This window comes from Triticum aestivum, chromosome 7A (genome assembly GCF_018294505.1).
Source record: "Triticum aestivum cultivar Chinese Spring chromosome 7A, IWGSC CS RefSeq v2.1, whole genome shotgun sequence".
Lineage (NCBI taxonomy): Eukaryota > Viridiplantae > Streptophyta > Magnoliopsida > Poales > Poaceae > Triticum > Triticum aestivum.
Window position 1 is genome coordinate 28,541,239 of NC_057812.1, and position 15,840 is coordinate 28,557,078.

Genomic DNA, 15,840 nt, shown 5'->3' on the forward strand with positions numbered 1-15,840 from the left:
GAATGAAAAAAGAGTCTAGAATGTGATGCTTGCAGTGTTATGTGCTTCCAGATCACACAACCTTCTTCAAGTCAAACTATTGTGATCTCGGTCCACATGATTCATGCTCCACAACAAGTATAAACTAGAGAACCGACACAAGTAGCCAATTAATTAATCCTTCCAAGATCAAATTAGCATCTTGAGCTGCTGGTGGGCACGTTGTGACTTGTTTTTGTTTGATTCGTTTTCTATCCCTAAAGCTAACGACCTAAATTCTCACAATTTTATTTGATTTCAAAGCTAGTTGTCACCCATACCGTGTGGTTTCTATACTATATATATATACCAACATGTCGGGAGCAGATGTGCACAACCACACCCACAACGTTCCGACTTGTGAACGAGAGAGCCAAGTGAAGCAGCAAGCAGGTGAGGCATTTCGAGAGCAAGGCATAGGGAGGGATGGGGTCGTTGGCGGCAGTAGAGCGGCCGCACGCCGTGATGATCCCCTACCCGGCGCAGGGCCACATCACGCCGATGCTGAAGCTGGCCAAGCTGCTCCACACCAGGGGCTTCCACGTCACCTTCGTCAACAACGAGTTCAACCACCGCCGCCTTCTGCGCTCCCAGTCTGCCGACAAGCTCCGTGGCCTGCCCGCGTTCCGGTTCGCTGCCATCGCCGACGGCCTTCCGCCGTCCGACCGTGAGGCCACGCAGGACACCGCTGCGCTGTCCTACTCTACCATGACCACCTGCCTCCCCAGGCTCAAGGAGCTCATCATGAAGCTCAACGAGGAGGCTGGGACCTCCGGCGGCGCGCTGTCGCCTGTGACCTGCGTGGTGGCCGATGGCACCATGTGTTTCGCCCTTGTCGCCGCGCGGGAGCTCGGCCTCCGCTGCGCCACCTTCTGGGCCCCCAGCGCCTGTGGTTTCATGGGCTACTGCTACTACAAGGGTCTCGTCGACCGTGGCCTCTTCCCTCTCAAAGGTATGCATGCATGTTCTTGGTGTAGTATGTTGTTGTGCAGTGCTGTGTTTATTGCATCGGAAGAACATAAATTAGCTGCAACAATACTTAGTGTAAAATTAATTTCTTGTTGGTGCAGAAGAGGCACAATTGACCAATGGATACTTGGACACGATCATAAACTGGATACCCTCGATGCCCAAGGACCTGCGGCTGCGTGACCTCCCAAGCTTCGTGCGCACCACGGACCCCGATGACATCATGTTCAACTTCTTCATCCATGAGACGACCGCCATGTCGCAGGCATCGGCGGTGATCATCAACACCTTTGACGAGCTCGACGCGCCCCTGCTCGATGCCATGTCTAAGTTCCTACCGCCAATCTACACGGTGGGACCGCTCCATCTGACAGTTCGCAACAACGTGCTGGAGGACAGCCCTCTCCTCGGCATCGGCTCCAATCTTTGGAAGGAACAGGACGCACCTCTCCTGTGGCTCGACGACCAGCCGCCGCGCTCAGTGGTTTATGTCAATTTTGGGAGCATCACGGTGATGTCAAATGAGCATTTGTTGGAATTCGCCTGGGGGCTGGCCAATAGCGGATACACCTTCTTGTGGAACGTACGGCCTGACCTTGTCAAGGGCCACGACAACGCCGTACTTCCGCCGGAGTTCTCCGCGGCGACGGAGGGGCGAAGCATGCTCTCGACATGGTGCCCGCAGGAGAAGGTGCTGGAGCACGAGGCCGTAGGGGTGTTTCTCACACACTCTGGGTGGAACACTCGTCGTTGGAAGGCATCTGCGGCGGTGTGCCGATGGTTTGCTGGCCCTTCTTCACAGAGCAGCAGACCAACTGCCGGTACAAGTGCACCGAGTGGGGCATCGGGATGGAGATTGGGGAAGAGGTGACGAGGACCGAGGTCGAGGCCATTCTGCGGGAGGCCATGGAGGGGGAGAAAGGGCGAGACATGCGACGACGTGCGCTAGAGCTCCAGGAGAGCGCCGTTGCCTCAGCGCGGCATGACGGAAGGTCCATGCGCAATGTTGATAGGCTCATCCAGGAGATGATGCTGGCTTGACACAAGCAAACTGGTAAATAATAAACGGTTGCTGGTTGTGTGCATCGTAACGATGCAGATGCCAGTGTTGTCATTTTTTTCGTAATGATGCAGATGCCAGTGTTGTCATTTTTTTCAAAAATAAATAATAGATAGACGATTTGGAGATTATGAACAGTTTATTAAGATGTAACCAATGTCATTCATTTTCAAATTTCAGTCATAGTTTGAGTCGTTAGTTACATTGATTACCCAGGATCTGTTACTGTACCATGACGAATGGAAATACATTTTTTAAAAAAATTCTGGAAAACGCCTCAATTTTTGCGGGATGGAAATACCTTCATTATTTGTAACATTATTCACACCCTATGTAACAATTGATTCCAGAATTTGGCGTCTGCCCGTGATTTCATTCGTTGATTTAATCTCTTTTCATAGCGCTAGCTTTATGCAGCAATAACCACGTTTCTCAAACCTCTGTGCAATAATTATGTACTCCTTCTGTCCCAAAATATAAAACGTTTTTCACACTACATTAGTGTCAAAAGTGTTCTTATATTATGGGACGGAGTGAGTACATAATTTTTGTGATCATGGGATACACTCAGTTCACCAAGTATCGCTAGACGAGATTTTACTCATGCTCAGTTCAGTCAATAGTCTTACTAATGTTTTAGAGCAAAGGTTCGAGACGCGAGTTCATCTTTGAATTAACAAAACCATCGAACGAACAAGATTACTAAAACACACACACACACACACACACACACACACACACACACACACACACGCACGCACACACACACACACACACACACACAAAAACAAACTCAAAGTTTCTGGGAATACCAGCTACACAAGAGAAGCACATAACAACGGGCAGCAAGGATACCCTTAAAACGAGAGAACTATGATAGAGACCTTTTACGGTATATCAAGATAATTTGAACCGTTCATATTTGTGGTTAGAGGGCCCAAATTAGCCAATACTTGAGGGCATTTTCGGTAGTTTATCAATCACATAAGCAGATTCATGCAAGCAGATTCATGTGTGCTTATGTCAGCCGGAATCGATCTAGCGAACGGAAGCGATCAACCTGCGGGCTGCTGTGTACGTGCACGTTCAACCTACATACGTGTATTGCGTCGTACAGCTTGGGGCAGGAACAGTCAGCTTACTTCGTCATCGTGGTCACGGCGCCGGAAGTAATCCAAGATGGCCTGGTAATTTGGATTGAGGTTGAGGGCTCGAGGCTAGCTCCACGGGAGGAGATGAAGGTCGGCACTGGCACCGTTGTTGCTGCGTTTCTCATATGGTGTGTGGCGTCGCGACTGTAGTCTGAGGAGAGCCATAGTCGAAAGTCAATGTCGAGCATGAGAGCCGTGATTCTGGACCATGGTTCAGCCGAATCTATGATCGACGCCGTACGATTCAACATCCTGCTACATGTGGATCTGCGTCACGCATTGTTTAACATGCAAACAGCTCCCATCATGCATTTTTAATCAATCATGCACGGATCCTTATGAAAAGTGTCCAGAGATCAATGGTGTCGAGCGTAGGTTCGGCTGAACCATGGTTCCGTATAACATTTTCGCGGCCACCATCACGTCCATGCCTCCTCGTTGCTGTCGTCCATGCCCGGCGGGTCAAGAAGGGCCTCCATGTCGGCGGTGAACTCCATGAGGTGGGCCTCTGTCGGAGTCGGGCCAAAGCATACAAGGTTGTCGCCGAAGAAGTCAAGCAGCGCCGATATCGCAGCTGGCTTCATCGGGTTCCGACGATGTCGCCGTTCTCATCACTTCAGCCTCCACAGGAGGTGCTGATGCTCTTGAGCTGCGATCATGAGTCCGCCACTTGCGCTTGAACCACGCCAGTACGAGTTCATCGCTCCGGCAGCCCGAGGGATCAGTGGCGACGTGGGTTGTAGGCGCAGCCGCTCGTGCCTACAAGCTATTTTGTGTTGATTTGTGCATGCACTGACTGCAGCTGCATCGGGATGGCGGAGGACTTGAGCCGGTGCATTGCATATAGAATAGCCAATACGCCCTAAAGTGACAATTTGTTTGATCCACATCAACCGTTGGATCAGCTAAATACTACCCATTATATTGGGCAATATGATGTACAGTAGAAATTATCATTGGATAAATGCCACTTCAATTCTGGCGATTTCAAAAATGCAGCTGTAATTCGCAAACTCTGAAAAATGCTTTTGTCCGAATATTTAGCCTTAATAGCCGAGGTAAACCCGCGAGACGGTAAGGGCCTATGGTCAAACAACTAACTCTTGATGCAGGTTGAGCACCGGTCAAGACGAATGATATATGATTCTTTTTTCATCTTAGATGGGTGATTCTTTTTTTCTTTTGACATGGACACGTTATTTAGCTAGACATGATGATTCCCTTTTTTGAACTTGGATGGATGATTATTGTTTTCTTTTGACCTGGACACATGATTTTGTTTAGCTAGACGTGTGGCAATTTTTTTGGGGCATCAGTTTTACTTAATGGCAATGGTGGGTAATTTAGAGAAGATGATATGGGTGGTAATTTCTTCAATTGTAAAGTTGATCTAACGGTTGTGGTTTTTTAAACTATAAAACTAAATAATTTTGTTAGCATTTCTTCTTATTTATCATTTTTTTAGTTTTTTTAGAAAGGCCATCATGGCTACCTTTATTAAACTCAAACAATAGTTACATCGTTCACCAATTGGCTAACTAAGAACTCAGAAGGTTCATTAGTCCAATTGTCATTACATTTATTACAAAAACTAAACTTTGCTAGCTCATGAGCAACTGAATTTGCTTCGTGAAAACAATGAGAGAAGATGACATTTCCTATTGATGTTGACAAGTCTATGCACTCGGCGAAGATCGCTGCAGTTGCATCCCACCATTGATCTTGTCCTCGACAGCAGTTGATGACGTTCAACGAGTCCGACTCCGCTTCTACTCTGTTGAAACCCAAGGAGTTCGCCAGAAATAATCCATCTCGTAATGCCATTGCTTCAATAGTCACAACATCTGCTGCCAATGATATAAATTTACAAAAACCTGCGACGAAATTCCCTCTATCATCTCGTAGCACACCTGCAAGAGAGCCTGCTCCCTCATCCACATGGAATGAAGCATCAACATTAAGTTTTATGAACCTTGGCTCGGGTCTCTTCTACCTATGCTCCATCAAAAGTCCCTTTCTGCGTCGCAGAGTTTGTATAATTTTTCACTATTGCGAGAATAGACATGTGCCACCTGAAGATAGGAGGAATAGAGTCATGATGAGTGTGTCATCGACGCAGCCACCAGAGGTACCAGCATCCGGTTGCGATCACCTCCATTTTCTTCAAATTTGGCATCATTAGAAGAGGTTGGTCTGACTCCAGCAGCAGAAATTCCAGGATCGCCGACCCCGATCTGTCTACTTTACAGCGAAGTCAATATGCTCTGATAGACCCAGCCCGGCCCATAGGCTCTTTGCTAAATCGCATTTGAACAACATATGACGCAGGTCTTCCACCCCTGATGGCACACTGGACATGCACCATCGACAGGTATATGTCTATTAGCGAGAATGGATTTAACTGGAATGATTCCTCTCAATGCCCGCCAACTGAAGATTTGAATTTTCCGTGGCACTTGAAGCTCCCATAGCCTCTTCCAGATCGCTGCTTGCATGGTACTAGTTGACGATGAGTTTGGAAGATATTGACCTCTATACTTATGCGACCATTGTTCATGGTATGCACTCTTAACCGTAAATCTCCCGTGCTTTGTTAGATGCCATGCAATAAAATCATCAAATGCTTGGAAATTGAGTGGTATTTGCAGAATTCTAGTAGAGTCCACAGGATAAAAAATATCCCGTATCAATTGTTCATCCCACTGTGAGGTAACTGGATCAATTAGCTCTACCACTCGTGAGACTAAGATATGTCCCCGAGGAGTTATAACTCTCCTGTCCGGGCTGGAGGGAATCCATGGATCATTCCATATGCTTACGTTCTCACCCGATCCGAGTCGCCAAATATACCCTCTTTTAAATGTAGTCAAACCTGCTACCAGGCTCTGCCATGTAAATGAAGACCCAGTTTTTGGCCCGGCATGCAGCAAATCTGTATTGGGGTAATATTTCGCCTTCAAAATTCAAGCACAAAGAGACTCCGGGTTTAGAATCAATCTCCAACACTGTTTTGCAAGCAGCGCCAAGTTGAAAGAGTGTAGGTCACCAAAACCTAAACCCCCATCACACTTTGGTATATCACTACACCACGACACCACAATAACGACATGCATCTGTTGGTATAAGTGTACATTACCGACACTTTATCTGTTCGTAACAATACCGACACACTAATTGTTGATGCTGTTCTCGTCTTTCGATGATCTGTCTGTCGGCAATGGATGAACGCTTTGCGGTCATACTATGTGTCGGTATAAGTTTTTTGCTATTAGAATATGTGTCGTTGTTACTTTGCGATAGAAAAAGTGTCGGCGTATGTTTGGGTCTGGCCCACTTATTTCGGACCACGCGGGACAAGCTGCGCGCGAGACACTCCAAAACTGCAAGCCTCCCGGTCCGCTCAATCCCCCACCCCCATCTTATCCCTTTCTCCCACGCCACACTCCCACCTAAACCTAGGTCACCTGCCGCCGCCGCCGCACCTGACCTGGCTGCCGATTTGCTCACGCCGCCTCCTCTCCCATCACCGGCGTGTCACACCTGATGTGAGTACATCAGTGGACTAGATAGGGGATGAGAGTGTATGGGCCAGAGCCCAGTGGATGTAATGGGCCGCTTGTGGCCAACGTGTGTGTGGGTGGACTTGTACTTAAGCGGTGGCCGCAAACGAGAGAGGCAGGAAATGAAATACGATCTGGATTCTCTCATCCCCTTTTCCTCCTCTGCTCACCTACCTGCTTCCTCTCTCACCCGATCCCCTTCCCCTGTGTGATCGATCCCTCCCCAGGGTTCCTCGGTCGTCACAATTGGTATCAGAGGCCACGAAATTTTCTTCTCCGCTGCCGATCCGCGTCGTCGCCCCACATCCTCTTGGTAAATCGGTAACACCCAGCGCATCAGGTGCGGATTCGCTTCGGTGAATTCGCGTGAAATCCTGTGTGGGGTTCGATTTGCTCGGAGCGGGCGCAACGACGCCATCCAAGGCTTCCGCGCAGACGCAGCATCTCATGGCCGCCATGGAGAATCAGACAACCAACCTCTCGGCCCTCATGGAGAAGCTGTTGGAGCGCTTCGATGAGGAGCGCGCAGAGGCGGGGAAGCGCGCGGAGGTGCAGGCCACCTTCAACAGCAAGGTCTCTCAAGAGCTCGCCAGCCTCTCCAAGCAAATCGGCCTCACCCAAGCCGAGGTCGATGATGTGTGGAAGGGGGCCTCCTCTTCGCCCTCGTCGGCCCTCTCCGCCAGATCCGACGTCGACAACCCGACCACGACTGTGCCACCACCACCGCCGCCGCCGCCACCGGAGCCGCGTGTCGCTCCACCTCCGAACGCGCTGCCATAGCCGCATGCGCTGACTGGCGGCCAGCCGCGCGCCTGTCTGATCAACGACGGACCGCCGCTGCTTCCAGTACCAGAGCAGTTGCCACCACCAGAGCGCGCTCATCACCAACAACCGCGCGAGGATTACTTCACCAAGCGACCGAAACACAACTTCCCTCGCTTCGATGGGGAGTACCCGCGCGTCTGGCTGGATCGTTGCCTGGCATATTTTGAGCTCTACCGCGTGCCGAAGCACAGTTGGGTGACCACCGCAGCGCTCTATGTGGAAGGGCACGCTGCACTCTAGTTACGCGCGTTTCGGCAACAACATCCGGTTCTCCGTTGGGATATGTTCAGGCACGCGGTTGAGGAGGAGTTTGGACCGGACGAGTTTGAGTCCCTGATGCACAACCTCTTGCAATTGCGGCAGACTGGCAGCGTGATGGAGTACAGGCAGCAATTTGAGGTTCTCATGTACAATTTGCTGGCTCTGGATGCAACCTTGAGTCCAAAAATTTTTGTCACACAATTTCTGCTGGGCCTTAAGGATGAGCTGCGCGCTGCCGTACGCCTTCAAGCACCCAACAGCATGACCCGTGCCACAGCTTTTGCAAGAATTCAGGAGGAGGAGTTCGCAAATCTGCACCCCAAGTCACGACCATTGCCAGCAGGTCGACCACCTCCACTGCCCCACTCTGCACCATCTCCAGGACGCTCACCGGCAGCTGCAACCGTTGTGCCAGTGGGGAACCCACCCAAACCAATCGCCGCAACCAAACAAGCGGCAGATGACTTCGGCAGAGAGTGGCAGTTACGGGATTATAGGCGCCAGCATGGCCTATGTTTCCGCTGTGGCGAGAAGTACTCTAGAGAGCATCAGTGTAAGCGATCAGCTCAGCTACTTACCATTGAGGTTGGGGAATATGGAGAGGTTCTGTCAGATGATGCAGTGCGTGCCCTGGAGCTGTTAGATGAACCAGCGGTGGCTGACGCCGCGTGCTGCCTACTGTCAGCGCACGCTGCAGAGGGCACGGAAGTAGCAGAAACCATCAGACTTCGCGCTACTGTGGGCGGACAGACAATGTTGTTACTCGTCGACTCCGGCAGTACACACAGTTTCGTCAGCACGGCTTTTCTGAGCGGGTGGCGACTTCGACAACCAAGATGCCGGCAGTGGCCGTTCGCGTCACCAATAGCCAATGGTTAACCTGCATAGCTATGGCACCCCAATTCCGCTGGACCATTCAGGGTCATGACTTTGCCACTGATATGTGCCTGTTGGAGTTGGGCATGTATGATGCCGTACTGGGAGTCGACTGGCTTGCTCAGTATAGCCCAATGAAATGTGATTGGAATCTGAAATCGATGGAGTTCGTCAAGGAGGGAACCACGGTACAACTGTTCGGTGTGCGCATGGAGGAGCAGCCTACGCTAGCGGCAATGGATGCTGCTATGCTTTGGCAACTGCAGGAGGCCAACGAAATCTGGGGCGCGGCTCTGTTGGAAATTCAGGCCCTGCATCACCTCAAGAAGAACCTATTCCCCCGATCATCCAACGGATACTGACAGACTTTCGTGATGTCTTCGAGGAGCCAAAAACATTACTTCCTCGTCGATAATATGATCACGCCATCACTCTGGAACCGGGCACAACACCAGTCAACTGCAGACCATACCGGTATTCGCCACTGCAAAAAGATGAGATCGAGCGACAGGTTGCTGAAATGCTCCGCAAGGGCCTCATCACCCATAGCATGAGCCCGTTTGCTGCGCCGGTCCTGTTGGTCAAGAAAAAGGATGGATCCTGGCGATTCTGCATGGATTATTGAAGATTGAACGCAGTCACTATCAAGAACAAATTTCCCCTTCCGGTTATCGACGAGTTACTGGATGAATTGGCGGGTGCGGCATTCTTCTCCAATATCGATTTGCGTTCAGGTTATCATCAGATCCGCATGCGGGTGGGTGATGAAGCAAAGACGGCCTTCAAAACTCATCACGGGCACTTCGAGTTCCGCGTGATGCCGTTCGGAGTCACAAATGGACCTCCAACATTCCAATGCCTCATGAATGCTCTCCTCTCTGGACCGTACCGTAAGTATGTCATAAGTTTTCTGGATGACATTCTGGTGTTCAGTCATACATTGCAGGAACATGTCGAGCATTTGCGCACGGTGTTGACTCTCTTGCGACAACATCAACTATACGCCAAGGAATCCAAGTGCTCATTTGCCCAGCCTCGCATCGAATGCCACGGAGCTGCGGGGATTCCTCGGTCTCACTGGGTACTATCGCAAGCTCGTTCCAAGATACGGGATCATCGCCAAGCCACTCATGCAGCTGCTCACTAAGAAGGGATTTCTCTGGTCTGAACAAGCCCAGGTCGCCTTCGACCTCCTCAAGCAAGCTATGGTCAGTATCCCGGTCTTGGCACTACCGGATTTTTCACGCCCGTTTTCCATCGAAACGGATGCTTGCGACACTGGAGTGGGCGCGGTGCTGGTCCAAGATGGTCACCTAGTGGCATACCTCAGCAAAGCATTGGGGGTCCGCAATCAGCGTCTGTCCATCTACGAGAAAGAGTTTCTCGCTGTCATCATGGCCGTTGACAAATGGCGTGCCTATCTGCAGAGAGCCCCCTTCGTCATTATCACTGATCACAAAAGTTTGTGCAGTTTGGGAGATCAATAGTTGGAAACAGAGCTTTAGCGCATGGCTATGTCAAAAATGGTGGGGTTACAGTTCTCCTTCAGATATCGCCGGGGCCAAGACAACGGCGCGGCTGATGCCTTGTCCCGCGTCGGCCACTTACTGTATGTCGAAGCACTGTCCATCTGCCAGCCCCAATGGCTCCAAGCGGTTGCTAACTCTTATGAGACAGATCCCGACGCGCAAGCCATGCTGCAGCGGTTGGCCCTGTGCAGTCCAGATGACCAAGGTTACGAGCTACACCAAGGGGTGATTCGCCATTATGGCAGACTCTGGATCGGAGCGAACACTGCCCTTCAGACCAAGCTGATCAGTGTGTTTCACGCGAGCACGGTGGGAGGACATTCAGGAGCCACGGCCACTTATCAACGCCTCAAGAAACAATTCACATGGCGTGGTCTCAAACCGGCCGTGGAAGATTTCGTGAGACAGTGTACAGTCTGTCAACATGCGAAGTCTGAACATATTCAGACGCCGGGTCTGCTTCAGCCACTACCAATACCCACTCAGCCATGGAAGGATTTGACAATGGATTTCATCGACGGATTGCCGACATCCGACGGATACGAGGTGATCATGGTCGTCGTCGACCGGTTCACCAAGTATGCGCACTTTGTGCCACTTCGTCACCCATACACCGCTACTACCGTCGCGCGTGCCTTCTGGGACAACATCATCAAGTTGCACGGAGTGCCCCATTCCATCGTCTCTGACAGAGATAGTGTCTTCACCAGTAAAATGTGGCGGGCAATACTTGATGCTGCTGGTACAAAATTGAGTTACTCCACGGCCTACCATCCTCAGACCGATGGGCAAAGTGAGCGGGTGAAACAGTGCCTTGAAATGTATCTTCATTGTGCTGTCCACGAGACACCCAAGCAATGGCGCAAGTAGCTGTCAACCGCGGAGTTCTAGTATAACACAACCTACCACTCCTCCCTCAACACTTCACCATTTCAAGCATTGTATGGACAGGAACCAAACCTGGGAGGTTTGCCTACCTTGGCCACCAACTTACCTGAAGATGCAGGACTAGAGTTCGACTGGGCGATGCACCACACAAGGCTGCGTGCCCATCTCTCACGCGCGCAGAATCGGTGCAAGCAGAAGGCTGACAAGCACCGCTTTGAGCGTTCCTTTCAAGTGGGAGAACAGGTTCTGCTCAAGCTACAACCCTACACTCAATCAACTGTCGCCAACCGCCCCTGCCCCAAGTTGGCATACAAGTTCTTTGGGCCATTCACCGTCGAGCAGCGCATCGGCACCATGGCGTACAAGTTGGCACTTCCAGAGGACAGCTGCATTCACCCGGTTTTTCATGTATCCCAGCTAAAGCCGTTGACACCAGATTACTCTCCAGTCTTCTCCGAGCTACCACGCACTCCAGACCTCACTGCTGCTCCATTGCAGCCAGTTACCATCCTCGCCCGTCGCCTCGTCAAGAAAGGTAACTCCTCGGTGCTGCAGGTTCAAGTCCAATGGTCCTCATTGTCGCCAGACTCTGCAACCTGGGAAGATTACTCCGTGCTGCGTCACCGTTACCCAACGGCTCCTTGTTGGGATGAAGACAGCGCTTCCGCTCAAGGAGGGGCGAATGTCACACCTGATGTGAGTACATCAGTGGACTAGATAGGGGATGAGAGTGTATGGGCCAAAGCCCAGTGGATGTAATGGGCCGCTTGTGGCCAGCGTGTGTGTGGGTGGACTTGTACTTAAGCGGTGGCTGCAAACGAGAGAGGCAGGAAATGAAATACGAGTTTTGCTAAAATACATGTTGATGCAGCAGTCAGGCCAGGAAGGGGCGGTTCAGCCGCTGCGGTGTGCCGTGACTCGAGTGGAAATTATCTTGGGAGCTCAGCTCTTGTTCTGGAAGGCGTGGATGACCCAGCGTCATTGGAAGCGGTGGCCTGCGGAGAAGCAATATGTCTTGCAGAGGATTTACTCATAAACAACTTCATAGTTGCCTCCGACTGCAAGCAAGTTGTTGTTGATATTAATTCAGGCAGCAGGGGAAAGTATGGAGCCATTGTGGCTGAAATCAATCTTAGGTCTACTTTTTTTCAATGTTCTTTTTTTTTTGAGAGTCGTGCTGTAAATTATGAAGCACACAGTCTAGCAAAATACTCCATTAGAAGGGGTTTGGGATGCCATGTTTAGCTTGGCGATCCCCATGACCGGTCTTGTATCCCACTCTCTGTGGTTTTTGAGCAATAAAATTTGCTTTACCCCTCGAAAAAAAAGGAAATGAAATACGATCTGGATTCTCTCATCCTCTTTTCCTCCTCTCCCCAGGGTTCCTCGGTCGTCACACGGTGGCGCCTCCCGAAGCTTCCTTCTACCACATGGTTCTTCCCCACGGTCCAAGCCCAAGGTGCCGCCTCATCGTCTGCAGTGGAGCCCCTCCTCCGCCCGCAGCAAGGAGTCAAGTCGGCCGCCGTCGAGGAGCCGCGCCGCCAACCGCCAGCATGGAGTCGACCGCCGCTGAGCAGCCCCGCCGTACTTCCTCAAGATCCAGGTCGCTGTAGGTAAGATTCAGGCCGATGTGCTCACGCCTCTGCTTCTCTGACTACCGGCAGTGCCACCTGAAGGTTCGATCCAACCCAGGGTGACGCCGTCCGCAACCGAGGAGCCACCCAACCCTCTGCATCTAGGGGTTCCGCCCCGCCATCCCACTTCCACCATCGGCAGGGCTCCCCTCTCCCCTTTCTGCTTAATAGATTATTTCTTGTTTCTCCATGAATGTGATTGCCCATGATTCTTGTTGGCTCAACGATGAACTGAACAAGATCATGTCAGTTCGTTTGAGATTGGAGATTTCAGACCATCCATCTCTCGTTTTATAATTAGGGTAAATTAAGTATTTAGTTGATTTCAGGACAGATTGAAGTATATATATTTTACTAACCGGTGTTACATACTATCTTATTATATGTTTCTATAATTCTTCTAGTCCAGTCTACATTGTTTATTCACTTAGCTATTTTGCAACTCTTCATTCTCAATTAGTACCATCATGTTATTATAATGTTGTTTTTGTTGTTGTTGATTTGGGATGTATTCTGCAACATGTGTTGTTTCGGAGAATGGTTTCTATAAGACTGCACGACAATTAGTAGATTTGTGCACCATGCCTTGGCCTGGGTGTTTTGTGGATTCAGCGAGATGCATTATATTTCACTTGCTCTTCCATGAGTGACGTGCCTATCTAGAAACATGCTACTGATTTTAGTTCAGGCTAGCTTCCTTCTCATAAGTAGAACTTTGCAATTGATCTCAACTTTAATGAGGTTTGACTATTTCTGGGGATGTTCTGAAGCTCGTGGACTCTATGCTTGTAGCTGAGCTCAACCTCTCAGGCCTGTCTCTTATCACATTTATATTCAGCATTCAGTCTCAGAGTTTTAGTATTTACTAATTACTACTACCTTTGAAATGATTGGGTCTCAGTCTTCCTATTTCCCTTTGCAGGAAGAACCAGAAAGATTAGCATTCTTGATGTTAAGAATTCACCTAAGATGGCTGGAACACTGCGCGGACCGGTTGGGCATGCCAAGACTGGCAAGGGTGAGGTTGCGCTAGTTTCCTCCATTTAGAAGAACAATGCCCTGTCTTCTGCTTTCTTACCAAGAACACAAAATGCGCCACATATCACGAACTGGATCCAGTCCCAAGGAAGTACATGTCACTAGACTAAAATGAGTGGTTCTCTCTACGACTATACTAGGAATTGTGGTTCATATACGTACTGGAAAGTAACATGCATCTAGTTAATTGCATTATGCATTATAAGCACATGAATCAGATGGTTTCTTAATTATATTAGCATACAGTGTTCTCTATCAACAATTAGATCAGTAATAGAAAAAAGAGTGTTCATTCATTGTTTTCAGACAAAATATTTATACCATGGTTGGCAATGGTAAGGTTCCTCTGTTACTTCTCAAAGCAACCATACCTTTTGTAGCTAAGTGTACTAACCAACAGAACCAAATGTGAAATTTATACAAATTAATTAATTGTTAGTATGTGAAACCTATAGCAGCTAAATTCTGCTTATGCTAATAGTCTACATGGCACTTTGATATTGATGCTGCACGCCTGCTGCCAATTTGATTCTGAATTCAGTACTATGTGAGTGAACTAAGAAAGTGTTATTTCTTTTCCGGCTAGTAAAGCATCATTGTGCACTTCTGGAACAACTATCATGGAAGTATGGAACTAATGCTAGCAAAACTACCCTGTGTAGTCGCCTCAGGAAAAAGCTGAATTTTGTTTCCCTGCCCAACATTCTTTTGGAATATCCTTTGTGCCATGTTTTTTCGAGCTAGTACAGATAAAGATCTAGCCGCAAACATAAGTAAGTTTGTTTCTAATCTACTACATCTTATATGTTCAGTGGTACGAAGGGAGCTTCTATATATGCAAATATTCCATTCTCAATTGCAACATAACTGTTCAGTCGAGCTACTGAACTTGCTGACAGGAAAATGCTCAGGGTTAACAACTTGAAAATTTTCTAGTTAACTAAATAAGACATTCTGACAGTTTAAAAGTTTTGCTGTTTCAGCCAGACCACATCCTGTTTGTGTCACTCCTAAGTATACTACACAGAAAGGTGCACTCCGCCCTGCCTGGCTATATAGATACATTCTTCACGTACAATTTTAGGTTCCCTTGGGTTATGCACTATTTGTGGTAGCAGGGTGGAACCATCTATTTGTAGGGATGCAAGCGGACGCATACGCATCCGTACGTGAAGCAAAAACATAGTAATTCTCGTTGCTTTAATAAATTAAACTTTGAATATTTTGTGTTCACCTCAGTCCAGGTGATATATCTGGCGTGAGCTGGCATGTGCACATGAACTACACACAACGCGACCCACATGCCACCCCAATGACATGTGCATCAGCTGCCTCGCAGCCATCAGCAAGGCAGTGGTGGTAGTTAAAAAAACAAGACAATAAAAAAGGTAAGACGGACCACTTGTCAGCCACTATATATTTGCAGATAGCCTGAGCTTTCGCCAAGGTAGCCACGGTTAAACTTGTAGGGGATTCTCCAGTTACAATAAGAACAGAAGTACACCAGTACCAGTTTGTTTAGGCCACTACAACACTCTGGCCATAGTGGGTGGATAGGATACAACATCTCCAGCATTAGTCGCAGTTTCAACTAGCAGTTCAGTCACCTCATAATAGTTATGGTGTAGTAAGATTTGGGTTAAACATCTCTTTGGTACACGTTCAATTTTGAGTTAGTCTCCAAATAGAAGTAGTTGTGGTGTACATCTTAAGCTTTCCAGAGAGTATTTATTTGTGGTTTTTTTACTGGGCAGTTTGGGAGCAGCGATCACCTCAAGCTTGCTGTCCAAAAATTAGTATCTCTATTCAGACATGATATAGCAAAAGAAACAATGCATTGATACTTTCCCTGTTTCTTTCATGTTTGCTTGCTATTTACGTATTTAACCGTCCAAAATAGGGTCACCGGTCATGTCAGGAATGCCATTGTATTATTACCAAACTTCAACTACTAGTTGTTGGTAATTCTGACAGCTCTATTATTTGCATTGCTAATATATTCTGGTATATATTTTAGATCCTACGCTACTT

At 48.8% G+C, this 15,840-nt stretch overlaps 1 pseudogene across 1 annotated transcript; it reads left to right on the top strand.

Moving 5' to 3' along the window:
- The first annotated feature begins 367 nt into the window (after window positions 1-367).
- LOC123151732 (7-deoxyloganetin glucosyltransferase-like) lies at window positions 368-2,209 on the top strand (annotated as a pseudogene). Its single transcript, XR_006475789.1, has 2 exons — window positions 368-970; window positions 1,089-2,209. The product of XR_006475789.1 is annotated as a 7-deoxyloganetin glucosyltransferase-like (transcript).
- Window positions 2,210-15,840: the final 13,631 nt, after the last annotated feature.